This window comes from Mustela erminea, chromosome 19, assembly GCF_009829155.1.
Source record: "Mustela erminea isolate mMusErm1 chromosome 19, mMusErm1.Pri, whole genome shotgun sequence".
Taxonomy (NCBI): domain Eukaryota; kingdom Metazoa; phylum Chordata; class Mammalia; order Carnivora; family Mustelidae; genus Mustela; species Mustela erminea.
This window is the reverse complement of record NC_045632.1, coordinates 42687421-42712739: the sequence shown is the minus strand read 5'-3', so window position 1 is coordinate 42712739 and position 25319 is coordinate 42687421. Positions and strand designations below refer to the sequence as shown.

The window sequence follows — 25319 nt, the reverse complement described above, 5'->3', positions numbered from 1 at the left end:
CCCTCTCCAGTTCTCAGGGCTCCCAGCCCCTCCTCTTTGCCTTCCTTTGCCACCTCTCTCTTTAGACCTTGAACCTGGCGATTGCTTTCAGGGACAGGGTTCTCTTTATTTCCCCACCCTACGGCATCACCCAGTCCTAAGGCTTCCATCCATCCACTGCTCAACATCCCAAGCTGTCCTCCACGCTCGGAGCCCTCTCCTGTTTGAGCCTCTCGATGACCCACCAGACCTCATGACAGGCCCCTGAAGGACTCTTCTTCCTTTTTGCCTCATTTCCACAAAGCACCCCACCTCCACTCAGGTTCCCACCTGAGCCAGAGGCCTGGCCTCTCTGGAGCTCTCAAAACTGGCACGAGTTGGTCCCTGTCCACCTCTGAAGTCACCTCCGCTGCAAGGCATCCCGTGACCACCACCTCTGAAGACAGCCTCTCCTTGTTACTCTCTCTCCCCATGTCCTGCGGACTACCGTCATGTCACTCATCAGCACCAGGGAGCACGTATGCCCATGTGCACTCATGTGCCTAAAGCCTCACTCTGAGTCTCTAAATTCTCTGGGGGCAGGGAGCATGGAAGTCCTTGTTACCACCATCCCTGGCTCATAGTAGGAGTTGGAGAAATATAAGTTAGATGGCTGGGCACCTGGGTGGCTCAGGTGGTTTTGTGTCCAACTCTAGATCTCAGCTCAGGTCTTGATCTCAGGGTCATGAGTTCAAGCCCTGCATTGGGCTCCACAATGGATGTGGAGCCTACTTAAAAAACAAACAAACAAAAAATATATATATATAAATATATAAAGATTATGGGCCTTGTAGCTATATAATCTATAATCTATATACCATAATCTATATATCTATTCATAATCTATCTATCTATATATAAAGAAATTTTTCTTCAGATGATACAGTGAATGAATGAAGTGAATGAATGAGAAAATGCATGAACAGGGTGTTTGGGTGGCTCAGTCGGTTGAGTGTCTGCCTTCTGCTCAGGTCATGACCCAGGGGTCCTGGGATCGAACCCCACATTGGGCTCCCTGCTCTGCGGGGAGCCTGTTTCTCCCTCTCCCACTCTTCCTGCTTGTGTTCCCTCTCTCGTTGTGTCTCTCTCTGTTTAATAAATAAAAAACCAAAATCTTAAAAAAAAAAAAAAAGAAAAGAAAATGTATGAAACATGACATCACCTCTCCCACCCCCACCTTCATCCAGCCTTCTAGTCCTGTTGATTCACCTCCAAGACGTGTTTCAAATTCATTTCCTCCCGGTACCTCACCTCCCACATCAAGTACTCTGACGATTAATTAATTCTACAATTGCCCACTGAGAACTCGGAGCTGGGCAGCTTGCTGGCTCCTGGGGCGGCAGGGGCACAGGGCCATTGCTCAGAGCTTTGATGAGGCAGCACTGACTGTAGGAGCTCACCAGAGCACTGTCAGAGGAATTCTTTCTTATTCTGGAATCTTGAAATTCCACCTCCAGAAACTCTCTACTTTTTTTTTTTTTTTTTTTTTTTTAAGTAAACTACCCCCAAGGTGACACTTGAACTTAAAACCCCAAGATCAAGAGTTATATGCTCTACTGATTGAACCAGCCAGGTGCCCTGAAAATCTCCACTTTTTTAAAAATATTTTTTAAAAAATTTATTTATTTGACAGACAGAGATCACAAGGAGGCAGAGAGGCAGGCAGAGAGGGAAGGGGAAGCAGGCTCCCTGCTGAGCCGGATGCGGGGCTCAATTCCAGGACCCTGGGATCACAACCTGGCTGAAGGCAGAGGCTTTAACCCACTGAACCACCCAGGTACCCCGAAAATCTCCACTTTAATGGATGATTCCCTCGTCCTTCCTAGCCACTCCGTTCTGCATGTGGCCGTGTCTCTGCATGGTCACAACTGGCACCTAGGCCTGGCCCACCATCTTTTCTGGCCTCCCTGCCTCCACCTTTATTCCCTACAGTTGTTCTCTGCCTAATAGCTCAGATGATCTTCTAAATCATAAATCAGGTTGCGCTGCTTCACCATTGCCCTCAGGGTAAGTCCAGACCCCACAGCAGAGCCTCTAAGACCTGGGAGGTCTGGGCTCTGATGGCCTCACCTCTCATCTCCCGTGCACCCTGCTCCTCGCTGCTCTGGTTCCACTGTGCCATTCTACCTGTGGCTCCCTGAGCGTGGTTCCCACACTCGGGCCTGTCTCTTCTCCCAGCTTCCCTTCTACTTGGGTTGCTCCTCCCTCTTATCTACTAGGAAAAGGATTCAATGGTCACCTCCTCCAAGAAATCTGCATCCTCTGGCTTCCCATTCAACCCTTCTGAGCACCCATTACTTCCAACAGTCCTTTTCTGTGACCAGGCTTGGCTCCCTGCCCTGTGACTCCCAGGGCCAAGCATGGATGGGGCGGCAGTGACCAGATGGGACACCCGAGGCTTCGGCTGGCCCCCTCCCCTTGCCCAGGCAAGGAGGGATGTTAGCTGAGGCCTGCGGGGTATTGGGAGGCCTCTCCAGCTTCTCCCCAACAACCGTGAACCAGGTGAGGAAGGACAGAGCTGAAACCCATTTCACAGAGGAGCCACCTGAAGCTCAGGGAAGGCAGAGCTTTTCCATGGTCCTGTGCTTAGGAAGGGGCAGAGTCTGAGCTCCGGCTCAGCTCAGAGTCCTACTCAGTTGTGCTCTGAGTCTGCCACGCTTCCCTGAGCACATGCCCAGCCTAGCGCCAGGCTGGGAGCTGGGGCGGAGCACGGAACCATTGCCATTTCTAACCATGAGCACCATGAGTCCGCATTCCTGAAGGGACAGGCTCTGGCCTGAGAAAAGTCCCTCTACTAAAAGGCAGAGGGTGGTGACAACCACAGAGAACCTCAGGTCCTCATGTAGGGTATAGCTCGTTCCACTTTGGGAAGTAAAGCAGTTCAAATCCCCAAACCCAGAAAAATGGAGGCTTCCCTCAGCCCACCCCACAGCCTCCACAGCTACAGCCCTCTGGTACGCAACTTCACTCCCCAAAAAGGGGGAGAGAGTCTGTGACTGGTGGGGGCAGGTGATGGCTCAAGAGGGAGGACGTAGGGGCTTGTAGGTCTGTGTGTACCTGCTACTAACCTCCACTGCCCTCCAGCCCCAGGCTGGGCTCTACTTCCCACTGCGTCGGTCAAAGGGCAGGGGCCAGGGTTGCTGCTCCACGTTCAAGTCCCGGCTTTACCACCCTCAACTCCTGGTTCCCGGAGCCACTTCTCAACAACAAGCCACTTCCGATGCTTGTTTTAACTGAACCCATCCATTCAGCCAGCAAAACTGCAAGTTGAAGATGGGTTCCGTCTCATTCATAATCAATACAATGCACATATAAACAGCAACAACAGCCCCCCCCCTTTTTTTGCCTCTGAGATAGGTAGTGAGGGACGATGCGTGAGTGGACGCTCTCGAGAGAGTGGGAATTGGTTTGAGGGTTTAAGAGTAGTTTTTTCAGTATGTTTCAGGATGTCAGATCCACTTCAAGAAATTCATCCCTAAGAAAGAGTTATACAGGCAAGAAAAGATCTGTGCCTGAGGACGCTGATGACTGGCTTGCGTGCCAGGGGTAAAGGGACAGCGCAGTCCTCGTGACCATCAGTGGGTGACAGAATGCTGGAGGCGCACGTAAGCCCAGACAAGCTCTGTGGCCACTGAAGATGGAAGTCAGGCACAGATCAAACACCTCTTAGGTACCTGGCAACGTTCTGGGTGCTGGGGACAAAGTGGCAGACCAGATAGGTAAGGTCTCTGCTCTCAAGTTTACATTCCAGCCAAAGAAGACCGATCATCATCAAGTTCGCACCTAAGTACAATGACTTCAGAGAGAGGGGAAGGAACTGGAGAAAACAACCAGGGTTGATGTGACGTTGAGGGATGGGGCTGAGGGACACCTTTAGTCAAGGTGCTCAGGGAAGGCCTCTTTGAGCCGAGAACTGAATGACAAGAAGGAAAACAGTCATGGAATGATCCAGAGAAAGGATATTCCAGGCCAAGGGAACAGCAGGGCAGCGGCTCGGAGGTGGCAGTGAGCTTGCTGCGTGTAAGTCACATGGGCTGCAGCAGAGGGAGAGGAGGTCTGAGAGGCGGCAGGCGCCAGTCAGGGTAGGGTAGGGAGTGAGGGCTTTCTGTCTCTCCACAGGGAAAGGTGCTCCACACAATAAACACGGAGGAGTGAGGAGAGCACCAGAACAGCTGCCTGCTCTCCAGTCGCAAAAGTCTCCTCAGGACAAATCTGCCTCCACTGGCCCGGAGAGCTGTCAGTGGCCATCACCTCTGGGCATTGTAAATTCACCTGGTCTTATTTTTTTTTTTTCCTTTCGGTTGGCAGTGAATGTGTCGCTGTTTTCAAAGACGGCATGGCTCCCACTTCTTGAGGCAATTCCAGGCCAGCCGCTGCACCTAGTAGGCATCTTTCTAGCCCAGGGTTGCCAGGCTCCACAGGTGACTTCCCTGGGGACTCTGCCCCAGGCAGGCTGGGGTTTCTGCTATTGCCCCCAGTGATCCAGCTTCGGCCTCTGGGGGGCCTGTGAGCGGAGCCGTGCTGGGGTGTGGGGTGATTGTGTCCCACAGGCTGGGCCAGGCCTCCTTCCTTCCTTCCTGACTCTGTTCTCCCAAAGGACAAGTAGGGAGGGACGTCCACGCCTCTCCCAGGTCATGGGATGAGCTGTTCCCCTGGGACCCTTTCAGGCCAGGCCCCTTGCCAAAGGCTACATTGAGTGATGTGTAGTTTATTTTGAGTACCTACCACTAGCAGAACTGTTCTGACAGATCCAGAGGGCACTGTAGTGGGGAAAGTTCTAGTCACCCTGTATGTGGTCACATCCCTCCACCCATCAGAAGAGGATCCTCCGGCGGAGGGTGGGGAACTGACCCCCACCTTGCCCCATTTGAGCCTACGAAGTGCAGTATTGGTCTTTGGCGCCACCGTGTGGGAACCATCCACACTGCAGCCGCGCATTCCACAAAATACTGCCCAGCTCCGGGAGGCAACCCCCCTTGCCCCAAGTTTCTGCGGATGAGTAGCCCCTGGAGTGTGCAGTGCACGATCTGTTCAGCCTTATGCAGCGGCAGCTCTCCTCACACTCAGACCCAGTGGCATATCGCAGTCACTGGGAACCCCACCACCACCATTAAAACATCCTCCACTCTCTGAAGCCTCTTTGCAAATGCTCCCTGACCCTCCACTTTCCAGTTCCTCTCCTCCTTGGACGTGTTCCAAGTGTGCTGAATATACACAATCCTCCCTCTCTTCTGAAGCTCCCTCTGGCTTGTGTGACTGCTCTTCTTGGATTTCTAGCTGCATCTCTGGCTGTTTCTCTTCATGTCGCTTGGTAGGGTGTTGGGCTCCCTTCTCTCACCCTTAGTATTTTTCTCCAAGCCATCCTGACAACTTCCAGGGCCTTCTTCCCATCCCCACAGTGATGCCTTGAGCCTCAGCAACCCCCCCAATCTCTCATTCCATTTACCCCCGAAGCTGACCCTTGGGCAACCCAAACTCACTGTGTCAAGTCCATTCCATGTCCTCTCCTCAGAACTGTTCCCCCTCTAGGGTTCTCAGGTTAGTCTGGGTAGCCTTTTCCCTGACCACCCCCATCAGCCACGAGGTTTGTCCTGTCCCCCCCACCCCCTCAGCCAGAGCACCACCCGCGCCTCCTTCCTGGCCTCTTTAGTGTCTTTGGTTTCACCCAGCCTGGTCCATTCTCCACAGCGCAGCTGATGGCCTCTGCATACTGGACCCTGTTCCTTCCCACTTCCCCACTGGTCCTTCTTCTCTGGCCAGTTCCTCCCCAGGAGGTCCTGGCTCCAGTTATCCTGAACTTTGCTCCCTGAATACAGCCTGCTTCCCATGCCTCCACAGCTGTCCTGAGCATCTTTTTCCTCTTTCCTTCATTGGGCCGACTCCTGCCTACCCTTAAACCTCAGCTCAGACATCAGCTTCCTCTGGAACTCCTTCCCTGGACTCCAGGTGAGTTCAGGAGCCTCTTGGTCATGCTTACAATGCCCATGCTGCTCCCTCCACAGCCTTGTCTGCCTCCGCTTCTGCAAGGCACAACCGCTCCTGCACGGGCTGCACAAACCAAGGCCAGACCCAGGTCCAGTCACTCTGCCTGATTCTCAGACTCAAAGGTCCTAGATCTCAAAAGTTATCAAGTACACCACAGTGAACCAGCTGCCAGGCTCGGATGGGACCCGAGGCTCTTACCTTCCACTCTGGAGCTCCCGTGTTCCCTCAGATGCCATTGTGAGCTGAGTCAGGATCCTTGAGAGCCCATGGAGCTGGATAGGCAGAGAATTGGCAGGTTCATGGCGTGGGGGGGAGCTGCCATCAGCCTGGGCCCTTGAGAGCCCAGGGTGCTAGTAGGTACTGTCACAGCAAGGGGACTGGCGCGCAGGTGACTTCAGGCCAGCACATCTGCTGAAAGGCATTAATGAGTTTCCTTTCTCCCCCGGAGCTGTGCAGCGGGAGTGTGGCTTGGACGTCAAGCAGGGAGGGCCCGAATTCCTGAAGGGTGGTGGTGGCAGCTGTTAGGTTCCTGGGGTTAATTATCTCCAACGTCACATAGAAGAGAATGTGCTGAGGTGTGACCTCCTCCGCCGAGTCTTGGCTTCTCAGGGCATGGGTCTCTCCAGAACTCATGATGCTCCCCATCTGACAAAGTCTGAAGACCAGCTCTGTCTGCCTGTGGACCTCAGCTACCTTACCATACCCCAGACCCAAGGGACTGACTTTTCCCTGAGATGCTTTGGTGGGGGGGGGGGGGGGCGGTTTCCAGCTCTGGGCCTCTGCCTTTGCTGTGCCCTCTGCCTGCTCCATGCCTGGGCCCAGCTATTTGGTCAGGGAGCTCAGTAAACACTGGTGAAATGAATTACCCTGTAAATAAACAGAAAGTGCCAAATAGGTTGCCTGGCACTTAGGAGATGCAACCCCCCCGAAACTTTGTAAGCAAACAGATTACCCAAAATGGACAAAGAGAAGGGATCCGTCCAGTCTTTTCTTGTGGCTCTGCTCCCCAAACCAATCTTTCACTTCTTCCAAACAGCCCTGCTCTCTCTATCCCAGGCCCCCCATGGCAATTCAGCCTGTCCTTTTTGGTATCTGGACAATCTACCTGAGGTGTCAAGAACCCTTCTAGGAGGGGTGCCTGGGTGGCTCAGTCGGTTAAGCATCTGCCTTCGGCTCAGGTCATGATCCCAAGGGTCCTGGGATCGAGCCACCCATCGGGCTCCCTGCTTGGGGGAGAGCTTGCTTTTCCCTCTCCTTCTGCCTGCCGCTCTGCCTACTTGTGCTTCCTGTCAAATAAATAAATAAAATCTTAAAAAAAAAAAAAAAAAAAAGAAGCAGCAGCAGCAGCCTTTTAGGAACCCCACAGTGGCCTCAGGCCCCTGAAACTTCTTGACATAAGTGCGTGGGATTACTTGCTCAGGGGCCAAAAGCGCTCACTTCTCCATGCCCAGCGCCCAACGCCTAGCACAGAAACTGGATGGATGCTCTGTAAATATCTGTTGCGTTAGGAAAGACCACAAGCCCCGGAACAGTGGGGTGTTTTCTCCCTCTCTGAAGCCGCCTGCATCATCTGCTCATCCGTGGTTATTCCAAGTGCCCAGAGGCAGAGGCTCTCACATCTGAGCTCTGTCTGGTTCTTTGCTGTTTCTGTCATCACTCTCGTTCTTGTTTTTCCCTCCAGTTCCCCCAGGAGCAGAGAAGCTTGACAGTTTCACACTAAAGCTGAAAACTTCCCCCAAGATCCCTCTAGCTTATTTCCTGGAATCTGCTTTCCACCTCTCTTGGCTTATACAGCCAGTGACTCACTGGGCCAGGAGTCTCTTCTCTGCAGGGATTTCTTACAGGAAACGTGAGAGGAGCTGGTGACATCGTCTTTCACCCCACCCCCTCTCAGTCCTGGCTTTTCCTATCTAGAAGGCCAGATTTGTTGTACCACGTGAGGCGGCAGAATTGCTATTTTTTCCCCCTGACACTGGCAGCCCTTATTAAATCAGGGCCCTGAACTTCAGGGGCTCACACCAGAGTGTTCGCAGGTTTCCAACACCCCCCAAATCACCTCTGTTCCCTTGCTAAGCTTCCGCATAATGACAACCTCTGGCTCTCCCGGGAAATCTAGAAAACCATAGGAATACAGCTAATGTGCTTTTGAGATGCCAAGCCTTCTCACCCTTCCTAGCCCCCAGAAATCACACATGCACATACTTTTTAATTTGCAATACTTTTTAAAAATTTCCAATGCAAATTATAGAGTCTGCTGCCCACACAAAAGCAGGCTTCACATCGGCTGTCCCTGGCAGGAGGTTTTTCACACGGAGCAGGAGGGGAACCGTGCCAATGGCACCCACACGGTCAGATGAGCTGAGGGTGTGAGCGTGCATGTCCGTGTCAACTCTGAGAGACTCTGGGGCAGCTGGGCTTGAGGGGGTGGGATTTTAGGGACTGTGATGCAACTGGATGAATGGGGGTAGCATCTGGCTATGGGCGTGCAACAGCAGCGGGTGTTTGAAAGGCAAGGTGTATATTTGTGTGTGACAACCTGAGGGTTGTCAAAGCCGCTTGCTTAAATTAAAAAATCACTTTGCAGATGAGTCCGTGAAACAAAGCAGAAGGATGGCTTGTAGGTAGTGAATTAACCAGACTTCCCTGAAGTTTGAAGAACAATTCTGGAGGAGCCCAGTAACACCACCACCAGCATCAATAACACACGGGAACAACAGCCATCAGTTTTGAATACTTAGCATGTACCACACACATGCACACGTGTCACACATGCACACACAGGTAGTATGGCATACCCAAGTCAAGGCGGTCTGATCTTCTGTGGGTTCTCTGTTCTGTAATGGCCTTGGAACCTTTTGCTCAGGACCTATTCTGTGGGTTTCAGGGTAAAACAAAAATGCAGAGCATCTTGTTCAAAACTATGACAGCAGGGCGCCTGGGTGGCTCAGTGGATTAAAGCCTCTGCCTTGGGCGCCTGGGTGGCTCAGTGGGTTAAGCCGCTGCCTTCGGCTCAGGTCATGGTCTCAGGGTCCTGGGATCAAGTCCCGCATCGGGTTCTCTGCTCCGCGGGGAGCCTGCTTCCTCCTCTCTCTCTCTCTGCCTGCCTCTCTGCCTACTTGTGATCTCTCTGTGTCAAATGAATAAATAAAATCTTAAAAAAAAAAAAAAAAAAAAAGCCTCTGCCTTAAGTTCAGGTCATGATCCCAAGGTCCTGGGATCGAGCCCTCCATCGGGCTCTCTGCTCAGCAGGGAGCCTGCTTCCTCTTTTCTGCCTGCCTCTCTGCCTACTTGTGGTCTCTGTCAAATAAAGAAAGAAAAATCTGGGGCGCCTGGGTGGCTCAGTGGGTTAAGCCGCTGCCTTCAGCTCAGGTCATGATCTCAGAGTCCTGGGATTGAGTCCCGCATCGGGCTCTCTGCTCAGCAGGGAGCCTGCTTCCCCCCTCCTCTCTCTGCCTGCCTCTCCGCCTGCTTGTGATTTCTCTTTCTGTCAAATAAATAAATAAAATTAAATTAAAAAAAAAAAAAAGAAAGAAAAATCTTAGGAGAAAAAAAAAAAAAAGACACACATGTTGGGCCCCGTTGAGAACAGGGCTCTATGTGAGGACACAGCTCTCAGGCCCGTGAAGCAGAGCCTCCTGCTCTCACCTCCGAATGACCACGGGTACTGCTCAAACTTCTGTCCAGTGGGAAGACTTCCCCCCAAGGCTGGGACTGTAATGTGAGAGCAGTTCAATTTCAGTGTGTCTCTTTCACACCAACACAATGCACCCTTCAGCAGAGCCTGAGCTTTGTCCCTCTCTGTTAGCCACTTGCTGGGGACTGCACGTAACGCATGGGTGGGAGCTGAGTGACAGCCATCAGAGCGACAGCATTAGGGGATGCTGAGGCTTGAGCCCGTTTATGCAGACGACTTGTACTATTTGGGCCTGGCCAGGCTTGGTCTGGGATAAATAAGAGAGCAAACGGCTGGATAAAGATATAGCAGGCTACCAGTGAGGGCTGGAAAGCTGCACATGCCAGAGCAATCACAGAAAACTGAACTTCCAGGGAATGGCTGTGACCCAAGCTAAGGAGGGAAATCCATCTGGATAAAAGGACCGTGCCCTGGGAAGTCATAATCATAATCATAGCTGTGTACAGATCTAGCAAGAGACCTTCAAAAGAGTTGAGGAAAAAACTGACAGGAAAGGGAAAAACTTGAGTCATCTATAATAATCGCCCAATATTTTCCCACCCCACCTCCATCGGTGGAGAGAATAGCCAGACTCTGTAATGAGAAAATGCATAGAAGAAAATGCAAGAAGAACGCTGTCAATGACCCTGCCTGTGGCTGACATTGACAGAACACGTAATCCAACAGCAGGGGCACCCCACATTCTTTTCTAGCAGGTGTGGCACCTTCACCATGAGAGACCATGTGCCTGCCCACCAAACAATAGTAATAAAATTTAAAGAACGTACAGAGTATGTTCTCTATCACAGAAGGCAATTAAAAGAAATAGCAAAGGGGCACCTGGGTGGCTCAGTGGGTTAAAGCCTCTGCCTTCGGCTCAGGTCATGATCCCAGGACCCTGGGATCTAGCCCTGCATCAGGCTCTCTGCTCAGCGGGGAGCCTGATGCGGGGCTAGAGAAATAAAAGAAATAACAAAGAGATACACAGAAAAATCTCAGATATTTGGAAATTATACAACACACATCTGAAGAACTGGGAGAAAACATCCTGAATGGAATGAAAAAACTAAATATATCAAAAGCTTGTGAGATACACTGAAGCAGTAGTTAAAGGGAATCTTAGAGTTTAAAACACTTACGTTATAGAAAAGAAAAGTGGGAAGTGGGGGGTTAGTTCGACATTCTCAAGCCTTTGTGGTTACCGGAGTCTGAACCTTGCAGAGTAGAGGCCTCCTCCCCCTGATCTCCCTGCCCACAGGCTCTCCCATCCCCTCCAGACAGTAGCCCAGAATACTGTTGCAACACACACATCCGATTGTGTCTCCCTGGGTCTGAACCCTCTTGTGGCCCCTCACTGCTTCAGGACAAAATTCAAAATGGACCTGGCCAGCTGGCCTTTTGTGACGACCTTTACTTCTGATGTCACACCCTGTTTGCCACTGTCCCACCGCCAGCTTTCCAAATTGTCTCTTGAAATATGAGTTTTTCTCACTTTTCTTTCTCTTTTCTGCCTTAAAACTAGCGGTCAGATAAAATGCAGGACTCCCAGTTAACTTGACTTTCAGAGAAGTTAATGAATAACTTTTTTAGAAAAGATTTTATTTGCCAGAGAGAGAGGGAGCAAGCGCAAGCAAGGGGAGCAGCAGGCAGAGGCGAAGCAGGCTGCCCGCCGAGCAGGGAGCCTGATGTGGGACTCATCCCAGGACCCTAGCATCATGACTGGAGCCGAAGGCAGACGCTTAACTGACTGAGCCACCCAGGTGTCCCATGAATGACTTTTTAATATGAGCATGTCTCCAAAGCTGCATGGGGCATATGTATACACACAAAAAAAGTATTCATTACTCATCTAAAATTCAAGTTTAACTGGGTGTCAAATTTTTATTTTTTATTTGCCCAATCTGTTAACCTCATCCAGAACTAGCACACGGTATTGCATCTGGCCTTTCTCTGCTTCTGTGAGTGGCTAACTCCTCTTCCTTAGATGGGTCTCAGCTTAGAAATAACCTCCCACAGGAAGATGGTTCTCCCCACCACCCTTTCTTAGGGTCTGTCTCATTCAGTAACTCCTTGGCCCCTGGAACAGTGTCTAGCACTTGGTGGTCATGCAACAAATACTTGTTGAAGGAACAATGCTGACCTAGGTCCCAGCTCCAGGGACAAAGAGGGGCCTGTTTCCTGCCTCCTAAGCCTGTGGCTCCCAGTTTGGTGGGGGGACAGGGGATGCCTCCATTATCTATCTCTTCAAACAAACCACTCCAAAAATTAGTGACGTAAGCCGGCAGCAATCATGTAGCTCAGCAGGGACAGCTCACCTCTGCCCCAAGTGGCGTCAGTTGGGGCTGGAAGAACCACTTCCAAGATGACTCACTCACCTGCTAGAGTCACTGTATGCTGCTTCTCTCCACACCCGCCTCTCCACAAGGTAGCTTGGACTTCCTCACAGTGTGGTGGCTTGGTTCCAAGAGCAGGTATCTCAGAAGAGACAGGAAACAGCAGATGCTAGGCTTTTAAGGTCTGGGCCTGGAGACCATATCGTTTCCATTCTACCCTATTGCTTAAGCAGCTGCAATTCCTATTTAAGGAGACGGGACAGAGACCCTGCCTCTGCATGGAACCAGTGCTAGAGTTTTGTGATCATGTTTTAAAGTCACCACAGGGGAGAATACTCACCACAAAGGGCTCAACAGAGCCCATCTGCACTCTGTCTGGGTGGGTGGTGGTCCGTACGATGGGATGCTTTTCTCTCCACAGGTTGGTGGGTGCCACCGGGCCAGCATATTCAAGGCAGCCTTGGAACGAGATAGGGCAGGAGAGAAGAGAGAGACAAGATACAGAGACAGAGAGGAAGGGGGGAGGAGAGATAAGGAAGGGGTCTTCCCTTGAAGGAATGAGGACTGAGCCACTTGACCCATGTAGACAGTTCACAGTCCGTCTGAAAGGAGGCCGCACAGCTGGCACCTAGCTGGGCCCCTGGGGATGTTTTAAACAGAAAATTTGAGGGGTGCCTGGGTGACTCAGTGGGTTAAGCCTCTGCCTTCGGCTCAGGTCATGATCTCAGGGTTCTGGGATCGAGCCCCGCATCAGGCTCTCTGCTCAGCAGGGAGCCTGCTTCCCTCTCTCTCTCTACCTGCCTCTCTGTCTGCTTGTGATCTCTGTCTGTCAAATAAATAAATAAAATCTTTAAAAAAAAAAAACAGAAATTTTGAAACTGTATTTTCTTTTGGTTTTGAACAATTTTAAATTTATAGGAAGTCGACAGAATAGTAAAATGAACAACCCAGACACCTGTCACCAGGTTTCACCAACGGTTAACATTTTGACACATTTGCTCTTTGAAAGTTACAAAAAAGACATTTCCCTCTTAAAACCTTCAGCCTGCATTCCGCACCCCCACACACACCCCAAGCGATGTGCTCTCCACACCAACCGTTCTCAGCAGAGGGGGCAATTTTTGTCCCTCAGGGGATAATGTGACAATGCCAAATGGAGACATTTTTAATTACAGTCTTTATTGAAAAAAAATTCACATCACATAGAATTCACCATTTTAACCATTTTCAAACGTACAGTCCAGTGTGTTTTCACATATTCATGACGTGATCCAACTGTCAATACTACTGAAATCCAAAACAGTTTCTCAGACATTTCGTCTGTTGCAACGGACTGGGTGCTGTGCTCCCGCCACCTAGTGGGCAGGGACCAGAAGTGCTACAGATCTCTCCAGCGTATTAACTGGCCCTAAATGTCAGGGTTCCACACAATTACAGTGCCATTATCACATCTGAGCATATCAACAGTAATTGAGTGCTGTCATTCCCCCTGGTCTGAAGGATGCCTTTTTTTTTTTTTTTTAAGATTTTATTTATTTATTTGAGATAAAGACAGAGCATGAGCAGGGGGAGAGGCAGAGGGTAAAGGAGAAGCAGATTCCCCCGCTGAGCTGGGAGCCCAACATGGGGCTTGATCCCAAGACTCTGGGATTATGACCCAAGCTGAAGGCAGATGCTTAACCGACTGAGCCACCAGGTGCCCCAAGGATGCCTTTTTTTTTTTTTTTTTAAATTTACCTTAGATGTAGATGGAGAGGGAGACAGAGAAAGTGAGGGGAGAAGCAGAGGGAGAGAGACAGTGTCGGTGCCCAGCAGGGAGCCTGAAGCGGGGCTCAATCCCATGACCCTGAGATCATGACCTGAGCTGAAACCAGGAGTCAGACACTTAACCAACTGAGCCACCCAGCCACTCCTCAAGGACGTCTTTTTAGCATGTTTATTTTAGTTCAGAAGGCAAGGTTCACATACTGCCTTTGGTTGTTAGGTCTTTTTGGTCTCTATTAATATAGAAGAATATTATCTACCCCACACTCAGCCTTCTTATTTTTTTGTAAGAGTTCAGGCTGGTTTTATAGCATCATATTCTGGATTTATCGGATTGTTTCCTCAAGATCAGATTCACCATAAACATTTTTGGCAAGAATACGACATTGATGATCACTGCGTCACATCAGGAGGTGCAAAACATGGGGCTGCTACCCTATTTGTGATGTTGAAATTGGATGATAACACAATTGAGAAGACAGAAGGTGCTGTCTCCCATGCCCCATCCACTCAAGTGTGGCACCCAGACAGCCACTCTGCTTGGCTGACCCTTTCTGAAAAGTAGAGAGAGCCTGGGGAGGATTCTCTCACCCCTAGGGAGTCCTCAGGCCCTTCTCTCTTCTCTTTGCTGTCCCACCTTCAAGGGTCAAGGGCAAGGCCCCAAGAGCTGGGGTTCCCTCTGCCAATCCCAGGGAGCTAGCCCTAGCCTAGCTTGGCTGGGAGGACTCAGAAGGACTCCAGGGACTCCTTCAGCTGTTCCTTAGTTCTTAGGAAGAAACTGGATAGTGGAAGTGAGTTGAGTACCCCGAGCCTGGAACCAGGAAGCTGAGGGTGTGGGTCAGGTGGAGGTCAAGGGCTCGTAAGGCTGGAAACTGCAGGCCTGTTAGCATTCCTGCAGTAAGCAACTATGCAAAGCTCCACAGAAATCACTCCCAATCCTCCTCCTTTTGGGAAGCTCCTTCCACCCTTAGGAGCTCCACTAAACACAACCTTTTTCAGGAAACCTACCAGGACTGTGGGAAGAAGAAAATGGCCCCTGTTTTCAAAGCACTTCAGGCTAGAACCACAACAAGGGCAAAAGTTCTATCCTATTACAATGGCACTGGGAACACGACAACCTGTATAAAGCTTTCTGAGCCCAGCAATGAAACATATTATTGAAATGAAAGCATATTAAAAAAATTCAGGGCACACCTGGGTGGCTCAGTCAGTTAGGTGTCTGCCTTCAGTTCAGGTCATGATCTCAGGGTCCAGGGATCACATCCCGCATTTGGGCTCTTTGGGGAGCCTGCTTCTCCCTCTGGCGCGGTGAGTGAAGCATGCAACTCTTGATCTCAGGGTTCTTAAGTTTGAGGCCCAAGTTGGATATCAAGGATACTTAAAAGTAAAATCTTAAAAAAAGAATTCAGTTTTCTGGCTTTTCTTGGAAAATCTGATGCTCTGGCAACATTGGGCTCACACCTGTGCCTATGGTCAATGACTTCCCCTTCCTCACTAAGCATGCACTCCACACTTACCTAAACCTGAGTCCGAGTGTGACTTTCAGTTCTGCTCTTTCACCTTCAGCCAATGCTGTTTTTTCTCTACCTGTGTCTTAGAAAAAAAAGATGACAATAAAAGAGAGGTCTAAGGGCCCTGTGCTTCAGGAAAAATGGGAGAAGGCATATTTCTCTGTGGAACTGAAAAACATTCTTGTGCCCCTGTAATATGATTAAAGTGAATCTGTGTTGGGCGCCTGGGTGGCTCAGTGGGTTAAGGTCATGATCTCAGGGTCCTGGGATCGAGTCCCACATCGGGCTCTCTGCTTGGCAGGGAGCCTGTTTCCTCCTCTCTCTCTCTCTCTGCCTGCCTCTCTGCCTACTTGTGATCTCTCTCTGTCAAATAAATAAATAAAATCTTAAAAAAAAATAAATTAAAAAAAAAAAGTGAATCTGTGTTAAAAACAATATTGACCCCCAAGTGCCATAGTGTCTTAGCATCATGGCTGGGGGTCACTGGAATGTCAGACTCCTCTTGGCTCCACCACTTACAAGCTATGTGACCTCAGACAAGATTACGACAAAACTCAGACACCTCTGCAATTTAAACCTCTCTCAACCCCTTGAATACTGCCCAGCTGCGATCCTACAAACAAAACACCCGAGCACATGACTTTCAGGGGTGTGTTGAGGAAGAACAAGACTCCACATCAAAAGTCATTTTTTCTAAGCTGGGAATTTGCCCAAAGTCAACACCTGACCTAACCAAAAGCCAGACTTGGCTCCTGAGGGGAGATTTTTGACCCTGAGTTTGACAGAAGGTGCTGGCCCATGTGACCACTCCTCGGGCAAGGCTACTGGAGGTCAGAAGTGCTCTGGGAGTCGCAAGCTGACCTTGAAGATAGCTCAGGGCTTGTAAGAATTCAGCTAAAGTCCAAGGAGGATCATCAGGGCTCACACAGATCAGAGGAACCCACCGTGAGTGCTTCAGCCATAATCCTCAGCTGTAGATGCGAACAGGATTTCCAGAACCAGGACCAGGAAATTGTGGGACAAAGCTGACACTCTCTCCTGTAGGATATGAGTGAGGAAGTAAGAGGCCTCAGAGACTCCTGGAAGTCAGTCTGGGTCCACAAGGGAAACAGACCTTAGAAGGAAGCATTTACTACAAAAGACACGGACAAGAGTTATGGGGTGCCTGGGTGGTTTAGTCAGTCAAGCATCTGCCTTCGGCTCAGGTCATGATCCAGCTCAGGTCCTCTCCCTCTGCCCACCCCCTGCCCTGCTCATGCTCTCTCTCTCTCTCAAATGAATAAATAAAATCTTTTTTTAAAAAAGAAGAGTTATAAAGAAATTGAAGATTTTCTCAGTTGAGATTGTGTTTGGCTGCAAGTAAGAGAAAACTTAAGAGTAGCTTGAACAAATATTTATTTCCTGCTTGTCTCACACGATAAAATATCAGGAGATGGGCAGGCCGACCACAGTTGGAGCAGCTGGTTTACACAGCCAGGAAGTCTTTTCTTGCCTGCCATCCTTGGCAGCTTAATCCATTCTCAAAATCGTTGCCTCCATGGTCATGAGTTGGTCAAGTGGAAAGGAAAAGAAGCTGCAAATGGAGACACTTGTGCCAGGAAAGCAAAACTTTCCCAGAAGTCCTTACTGTAAGTCTCATGGGTAACAATGTGTCCCTGGGACACCAGGTACTCTCAAGGGAACTGAGGAAGTCAGTCTGTTTAACTAGGCACTGCCCCAAACAAAACTGGGCTTCTTTTGGGAGGAAAGGTATTAGGTATTAGGAAGGCAACCAGCTGTATCTATCACACCAAGTCCTTACACAGCCAAAAGGCCTGGGACCCAACTCCAGAGGAAACCAGCCTTCTGGATTTTTCAACTATATCAGAAAATAAATTATTTTTACAGTTTAAGACAATTTGTCTGTGTGTGTGTTTAGTTCTTTAAAAGATTTTATTTATTTATTTGCCAGAGATAGAGAGCACAATGCAAGGGGGAATGGCAGGCAGAGGAAGAAGCAGGCTTCCCATTGAGCAAGGAGCAGATGTGGGACTCCATCCCAGGACCCTGGGATTATGACCCAAGCTGAAGACAGACACTTAACCCACTGAGCCACCCAGGCGTCCCTGTGTGTATTTTTAAAGAGATTTTATTTATTTGTTTGACAGAGAGAGTGAGTGGGGTGGGGGGCACAAGCAGGGGGAGCAACAGATGGGCAGGAAGAAGCAGACCCCCCACTGAGCAAGAAGCTTGATGCGGGCCTAGATCCCAGGGTCCTGGGATCATGACCTGAGCCGAAGGCAGACGCCCAACCAACTGAGCCACCCAGGCGCCCCTGTGGCCGGCATTGTTCATCCAACATTATGTCTGGGAGATTCATCTCTGTGGTGTACAGAAGTTCATTCTGTTTTTGCTACCTGGTTTCCCAATGTATGCATATACCACGGTTTATCCAGCTTCCTGGTGCTGGGAGATTTGGATGGTTTCCAGTTTTTAGCTATTATGAATAAAGTTGCCAAGAACATTCTATTCTTGCACTTTGATAGAAATTGCACTCAGTTCTCCTGGGTTTGTACCAAAGAGGGGACTGACTGGGTCACAGGTCAGGTGAAGCAGTTACAGTGAATACTGCGGTTTTCTAGTTTACCTCTTACCAGTTCTAGTTACGTCATATCCTCGCCAACACTGGGTTTTGTCAATCTCGTTAATTGTAGCCAATGTAATTATGTATAATGGTATCTTGTGGTGGTTTTATTTTTAAAATTTATTTATTTTTGAATTTTATTTATGTATTGCGAGAGAGCGTGCACGCATGCGAGCGCACACATGAGTGGACGAAGGGGCAGAGGGAGAAAGAGAATCTCAAGCAGACTCCGTGCTGAGCGTGGAGCCCGACCTGTGGCTTGATCTCACCACCCTGAGATCAAGACCTGAGCCAAAATCAAGAGTCAAATGCTTAGGGGCCCCTGGGTGGCTCAGTTGTCAAGCATCTGCCTCTGGCTCAGGTCATGATTCCAGGGTCCTGGGATTGAGCCCCACGTCAGGCTCCCTGCTCAGTCAGGCTCCCTGCTCAGTCAGGCTCCCTGCTCAGTCAAGCTCTCTGCTCAGCGGGAAGCCTGCTTCTCCCTCTTCCCCTCCCCCTGCTTACGTTCTCTCTCTCACTGTGTCTCTCTGTCAAATAAATAAATGGAGATGCTTAACCAACTGAGCCACCCAATTAAGGCACCTCTTTATTTACTTTTATGTATTTATTTTTAAAGTAATCTGTACACCCAAAGGGGGACTCAAACTCACAACCTCAAGATCAAGAGTTGGATGTTCTACCAACTGAGCCAAGCAGGCACCCCTTGTTGTTTTAATTCACATTTATGTATGAATTAAACTTCTTTAGTGATATTGAGCACCTTTCCACATGCTTGTTGGCCATTTGGAAATCCTCTTTTACGAAGGAACTGTTGTAGTTCTTTTTCTGTAATAACTACAGAATTCTTTATATACTCTGCAGGAGTCTTTTTTTAAATAACTGTAAATTTTGTTTCAATACAAAACATCTTTTTTCTAGTTTGTACCTTATCTTTTCATTTTCTTAAATATCTTTAATTATTGATCAGAAGTTCTTAATTTTCATGAAGTCTAAGTTATCAACCATTGATGCTTAGAGCTTTATGAGTCAAGTTTTTTGGTTTTGTTTTTAAATATTTTATTTTATTTTTTCTGAAGTAGGGTCCACACCCACTGCGGGGCTTGAACTCATGATCCTGAGAGCAAGAGTTGCACATTTCACTGACTGAGCCAGCCAGAGGCCCCCTTTCTATCTTTTGCTTAAGAAATCTTTGCCTAGGGATGCCTAGGCTCAGTCATTAAGCGTCTGCCTTCGGTTCAATGATCCCAGGTCCCAGGGTCCTGGGAATGAGCCCCACAGTGGGGAGCCTGCTTCTCCCTCTCCCTCTGCTGCTCCCCTTGCTTGTGCTGTCAGACAAATAAATAAAATCATTAAAAAATAGAAATCTGGGACGCCTGGGTGGCTCAGTTGGTTAAGCGGCTGCCTTCGGCTCAGGTCATGATCCCAGCGTCCTGGGATCGAGTCCCGCATCGGGCTCCTTGCTCGGTGGGGAGCCTGCTTCTCCCTCTGCCTCTGCCTGCCATTCTGTCTGCCTGTGCTCGCTCTCTCTCCCTCTCTCTCTCTGACAAAAAAAAAAAAAAAAAAAATAGAAATCTTTGCCCAGTCCAAGGCTATAAAGATATTCCATGTTTCTCTAGAAGTTTTGTTTTACCTTCACAGTTCTGCTGATGCTCCATTTTTTTTTTCTTTTTTAAATATTTTATTTATTTATTTGACAGAGAGAGATCACAGTAGACAGAGAGGCAGGCAGAGAGAGAGAGAGAGAGGGAAGCAGGCTCCCTGCTAAGCAGAGAGCCTGATGCGGGACTCGATCCCAGGACCCTGAGATCATGACCTGAGCCGAAGGCAGCGGCTTAACCCACTGAGCCACCCAGGTGCCCTGATGCTCCATTTCAAATTAATTCTTGTGAAGGCTTCAAGGTACGGGTAAAACAGAGAGTCACTTACTTACTCCAGCCCCGTTCCACCACTTACATAAGTTCGCATAATTCATTTTCAGCCCTTCTTCTTTCCTAACATAGGCACTTACATATACGCATTACTTTAGCCACATCCCATTAGTTTTAATATAGTGTATTTCATTATAATTCAATTTGAAACATTTTCTAGTTTTCCCTTGCGACTTCTTTGATTCATAGATTACTTAGAAATGTGTCCAAGAGCATAAGGACACTCAGCACAGCTCTGGTGCCCGACTGATCCCACAGCTTCGTGGGGGCCGAGTGGAACGCGAGTGGGGCGGCTGCTTGCTTTGGTCTGGGCGCCTCTGGGGAGCTCTGCAGGCGGAAGAATGGCTTCTGCCGCCAAGACGTGTGTGTGTGTGGGGAGACACCGCAGGGAAGCATGTTTGAGTCCCCCTGCCCTGCCCCCCAGCACGTGCATGCATGGGTGTGTGCACACCGCTACCACGTGCACACGAGTGTGCACACACACCATCCCTCTCCAGCTCTAAAATATGCCCTGAACCATGCAAGGAAGAAAGGAAAGCAGGCCGGCTGCTCCTTAGGTGAGTGATCAAAACAGTGATTAAACTGTAAGCCTGTTTCCTGATCTATAAAATGGGGATGGTTTATTTCGATATTCGGCTGAGAATTAAATGTACAGGATGGGAGTCTTGCTATGGGTAAGGGCTGAGATAGGGAGGAAAACTTGCTTCTCTGCCAGATGCTAACACTAACTCTGGCTTTGGCCAGAGATGGGGAGGAGGACCCTTACCTAGGGCTTAATGGAGACAGTTTACACAGGGCCTACGGGGGCAAAACTGGGAAGTGGCCAGCAGGGTTGCTGGCGGAGGGGCACCTGGAAGCTCTTCCCACGCTGGGCTGGGCCTTGGTGCCCGGGCGAGAGCGGTGTTCCAGAGGTTGAAGCTGGAACATTATCCTTTCCAACCAAGGTCCCCAGATGACCCCTTCCCGTGGGACTCAGTCCCTCCCAGCTCTTACACGTCTACCTCCCTGGCTTTCTTCGCAGCTGGAGGCAGAAGGGATGGGAAGGGGTATCAGCAGAAAGGAGGAGGTCCAGAGAACCCACGGAGCTGCCGCAGCTCTCACTGCTTTCTCTAGCTGACCCAGACTCATCCTGAGTCTGTCGAGTCAGGTACCAGCACACCCCTGTGCCCAGTGCATTAGGCAGCGTCTCCATACCTATATCCAGAGTTCTGCAACCTCTGTTCTTACCTGCGCAGAACCCCAGTGGCAGGGATGAGCAAGCTGGAGAGCTCCTGGGGCTTTAGCAGAAACAGTAATTCATGGCGTGCCTGGGTGGCTCAGTCAGTTAAGTATCTGACTCTTGATCTCAGCATAGGTCTTGATCTCAGGGTTGTGAGTTTGTGCCCTAGTGTTGGGCTCCATGCTTGGTTGGAGCCTACAGAAAGAGGAAGAGAAAGAAAGTGAAAGAAGGAGAAGGAAAGAGAAAGAGGGTGAAAAGAGAAAGAAAGAGATGGAAGAAAAGAAAGAAAAGGAAGAAAGAAAGAGAGAGAGAGAAAAGAAAAGAAAGAAAGGAAAAGAATAGAGAGAAAAGAAAAGAAAGGAAGGAAGAAGAAGAGGCTACTTCCTAGCACAAGAATCATTCCTAGGTAGCCTGATGGTTCCTATTTTGAAAACACCTTTGTTCCCAGGCTGCAGCTGAGCCACTGAACATCCCCAGGGGGTTGGGTTGCTCCCTTCTATCGGGATGGTTAGAAACAATAAATGGGACATCCTGGGAACCCCCTTCCCAACCCAACAGTGCCATGTCTCTGAGGGGTTGCTGGAGACTCACAGTGCACTTACCTGGAGATCCTGTTAAATTCAGGGGTCCTTGGGTACCTGGGTGGCTCAGTCGGTTGGGCAGCTGCTTTCGGCTCAGGTTGGGTCGTGGTCCCTGGGTCCTGGGATCTAGCCCTGCCCCACATCGGGCTCCCCGCATTGGGCTTCCTGCTCAGTGGGGAGCATGTTTCTTCTTCTCCCTCTGCCACTTCCCCTGCTTGTGCTCTCTCTCTCTGTCAAATAAACAAATAAATAAAATCTTTTTAAAAAATAAATTCAGGGGTCCTCTTGGGGTGCCTTGGGGTGGCTCAGTAGGGTAAGCATCTGCTTTTGGCTTGGGCTGTGATCCTAGGGTTCTGGGATCTAGCCCCGCATCCCCCTGCTTGTGCATGTGTGCACTCTCTCTGTCAAATAAATAAATAAATAAATGTTAAATTCCAGGGTCCTCTCATCACCTAAAATGGAACAAGCCCCTCACCACTTTGTGTGGGCTTCATGTGAGTGTGGAGGCTGATGTCTGCCTGTTTGGACATGCTGACAGTGAGAAATTCCCCTGAGACACAGGTGGGGTACAGCAGCCCCCCTAGAAACAGACTATTTCGCACTGAAAGGTAGGGCCTGGCACGTGGGAGGAAGGACCGGCTACTTCTGCGGGCATCTGGGAGTGGACACGGGGTTGTAGATGTCTTCAGAGGGGGCTGGGGTCGGTGTTTGGGATGGCCTCTGCCAACAGCGGGGCCAAGCATCCAGACGGCAAGCCACATCCTCTGAACCAGACCAGCTGGCCTATTTGTCTCTGGCACCCCTGGGCCTATGTGAATTTTCCTCTAAACACTCCAACCACAGCTCAGCTGTTCTGGGGACCCCTAATAAAGAGCCAACTTCCAGCACTGAAAGGGAGGACTGTAGGGGGAGGGGAACTGGGAGTTGGAGCAAGGCCTGAGGATAAAGGGTGTCTCTGGGCCTGAGCCCCCTTGTAGTCCGTCCATCAGCAGTTTCTGTACCCTGTTCCACTCTCCCTTGGCTTGGCTCCAGCCTACACCTTCACTGCAACAGGAAAGCCCACAAACCTTGTCTGACCTCAGAATCAGGAGTTTCAGGTCACCATGGGCTCTGACCTACCCTCCAGGTCCGGAAGCCTTGGCATAATGCTTTTCAGGTAGCATGCAGTCAATAAAACGCTCTTGCACGAATGGGAGAACGGCATGCACTGGCACTCGGCATTCATGCGACAAACACGACTCTTCTAGAAGCACCTGATCGTGGTGGGATCCCTTCCAGCTGAGGGCTCAAGATGCCAGCCTGAAATAAACCTCCATCCATCCTGATTCCTCTCCCTGCATAATTGAGGGGACCACACCTCTCCAGGCAACCTCTGCCTTTTGGAAGTCCTACAGATGAGCCACAGGGGCAGGCGCAATGTGCGGGGAGGGGGTCTGGTTTTCAGAACAAAGTTGGTTTGGGAGAGCCAGTGGGTGCTCTGCTGCCCCCTGCTGGACAAAGTAGGAACAGTACCTTGGTAGGTGAGGGTTACCTTGAGGAGAGAAAAGAGGAGAGGTAGGGGTCAAATCCCCCTTCTTCTCCTCATACTTGGATCTCCGGCACAAGACAACCACATTCTCCTCTTCCTCTCTCCAAAATCGGGATCCCTCCCCAGGCTCACCAAGTAGGCTCTGGATCCCCCCAGTTCTCCCAAATCCGCCACCCAGAACATTTCCGAAGGTCTTTTTGTCAACAAGCGTGATCCTGGGAACATCAGTTTCTGACCAATAAAATCACCCCCACAGTATTTAAACTCATTAACAGACGAAACGGGCTCCCAGCGGGCCTTTTATAGACTACTAGATGTAGGCAACTGTGTTCATCAGGAGGAAAGATCAATGTGCGGATCAACAAACCCAAGGGAAATAGAAAAGAGGAGGAAAGCAGAAACTTAATTGTAACAAAATCTGATAAATCAAGCCAAAGATTGGTTATTTGCAAAAACAAATAAAATTTGATAAGCCAACGGAAATTTCACTTTAGATAGAGGTACAAATATAGATATGGATATAGATATAGAAGGAAAGCTATGACCAGAAACCCATGGGCAATGTTTTGGGCTAATTTGGTGGTGGTAGGAGGGGTCCTAGTCAACATCGTGCTGAAGGGCAAAAGGAAGGTGGGTGGGAAAGGACATAAACAAATGTTGATTTCCTCGTCCGGACTGCTGGGTGGCATGAGAGCTACTGGGCTCCTGTGCCTATGGTCTGGGCCGGTGCACACTCACCGCAGTGATACAGTGTGGAGGTGGCTACAGATGTTTGCTGATTGACTCACTGACTGAATCAACTCTGGAGGTAGCCAACTCTCTGACCCCGGGCGGGGAGAAAAGCGTCTATTGACTGCTCACCAGGCTGGGGCTCGTTGGGCAGGAACCAGGCTTGGAGCAGAGCCTGTGCTAGTGTTAAGTTGTAGAATTAGGCAGCTTGGTAAGCCATGTGCCAACCATGGGTCCAGGAAACTTACATTGTCCCTTGTTTGGTGCCTCCCTTGACTCTTACTCAAGCTTCATGAATGAGTAAAAGCTTCCTCTCCCAGAAAGCCTTCTCAGCCAACTTCCGGCTCCTCCCTCAGCTGGGGTAGGTGCCTCTCCTAGTCTTACACACTCCGGGGGCACTCTTCTATCAAAGCATTTATCCCATTGCATTTTAAATAATTCTCTTTGTTTTTAACTTTTATTACGAAGATTTTCCAACATAAACAAGGAGAGCAGTCATGGGATAACGGAGCCCACGTACTCATCACCCAATTTCAACAAATTACCAACTCATGAACAGTTTTATTTCATCCATATCATGTCCTGCTACTCCCTCTCCCTTGGATTATTTCATATCATTTTATCAACAAATACTTCATTATATTTCTCTAAAAATAAGCCACTTGAAACCACAATACCATGATCACAACTTTAAAAATGAACAATTATTCCTTGATGACATCAACTATCCAATGTTTATATTTCTCTCATTATCCTCCTGTGTTAATAGTTGGTTTTCTTGAATGTCTCACCCATCGGACCTGACAAGGGACCGGGGCTGCCCCTGGGAGAGTTTCAGCCCTTGCCCATCACTGCCCAGGTCTTCACCTGCACACACACAGGGGAAGACAGGCACTGCTCTGCAGAGGAGCGGACACTGAGTGCCTGGGTGGGACCACCAGCATGGCCCCCAAACATGGACAACTGTTCCTAGCATGGTGCGGACCAGGCCCAGCCAAGTGCTCACAGCCTCCACCTCAAATTACCTGAGGTGCTTTTCCAAAACCCACATGCACTCCCTGTTTCCCACCTCCAACTCCTCAGCCAGAATCTCCAAGGATGGGGCCAGGGCTTGGGGGAAAGTGTCTTGGGTGCACTTGATGTATGGCTCTTCTTGAACCCCAACTGGCCCCACCAAGATGGAAGGATATCTAGTGCCCCATACTTTCACCCTGCACCACTCTGAGAAGAGAAAGCCCTGGGGTCGACAACAGGGCCCAGCTCTAGCCTCTGGAAAAGAAGGGTCAATGTCAGTTGCCAGGGAGACCTTGACACCAGGTCTACTTTGTGGCTATTTGTCACCAAAATAGCCAGTAGCATTGTCGGGGGAGAAATGGGGATAGCCCTTTGCTGGATTATCCTGGGGCCATCTCCTCAGGGAAGTAGTA

At 49.7% G+C, this 25319-nt stretch overlaps 1 long non-coding RNA gene across 4 annotated transcripts; it reads right to left on the bottom strand.

The window, feature by feature from the left end:
* Window positions 1–11531: 11531 nt before the first annotated feature.
* LOC116579253 lies at window positions 11532–21757 on the bottom strand. Of its 4 annotated transcripts, XR_004281193.1 has the most exons (5): window positions 21063–21211; window positions 16229–16322; window positions 15291–15366; window positions 12350–12468; window positions 11532–12151 (listed from the first exon to the last, which is right to left on the bottom strand). It is a non-coding gene; the product is annotated as an uncharacterized LOC116579253 (long non-coding RNA). The 4 variants fall into 4 exon arrangements; XR_004281195.1 differs by lacking the exon at window positions 21063–21211 and adding an exon at window positions 21657–21757 and having other exon boundaries at window positions 11532–12468; XR_004281192.1 differs by having other exon boundaries at window positions 11532–12468.
* Between the last annotated feature and the right edge of the window lie 3562 nt (window positions 21758–25319).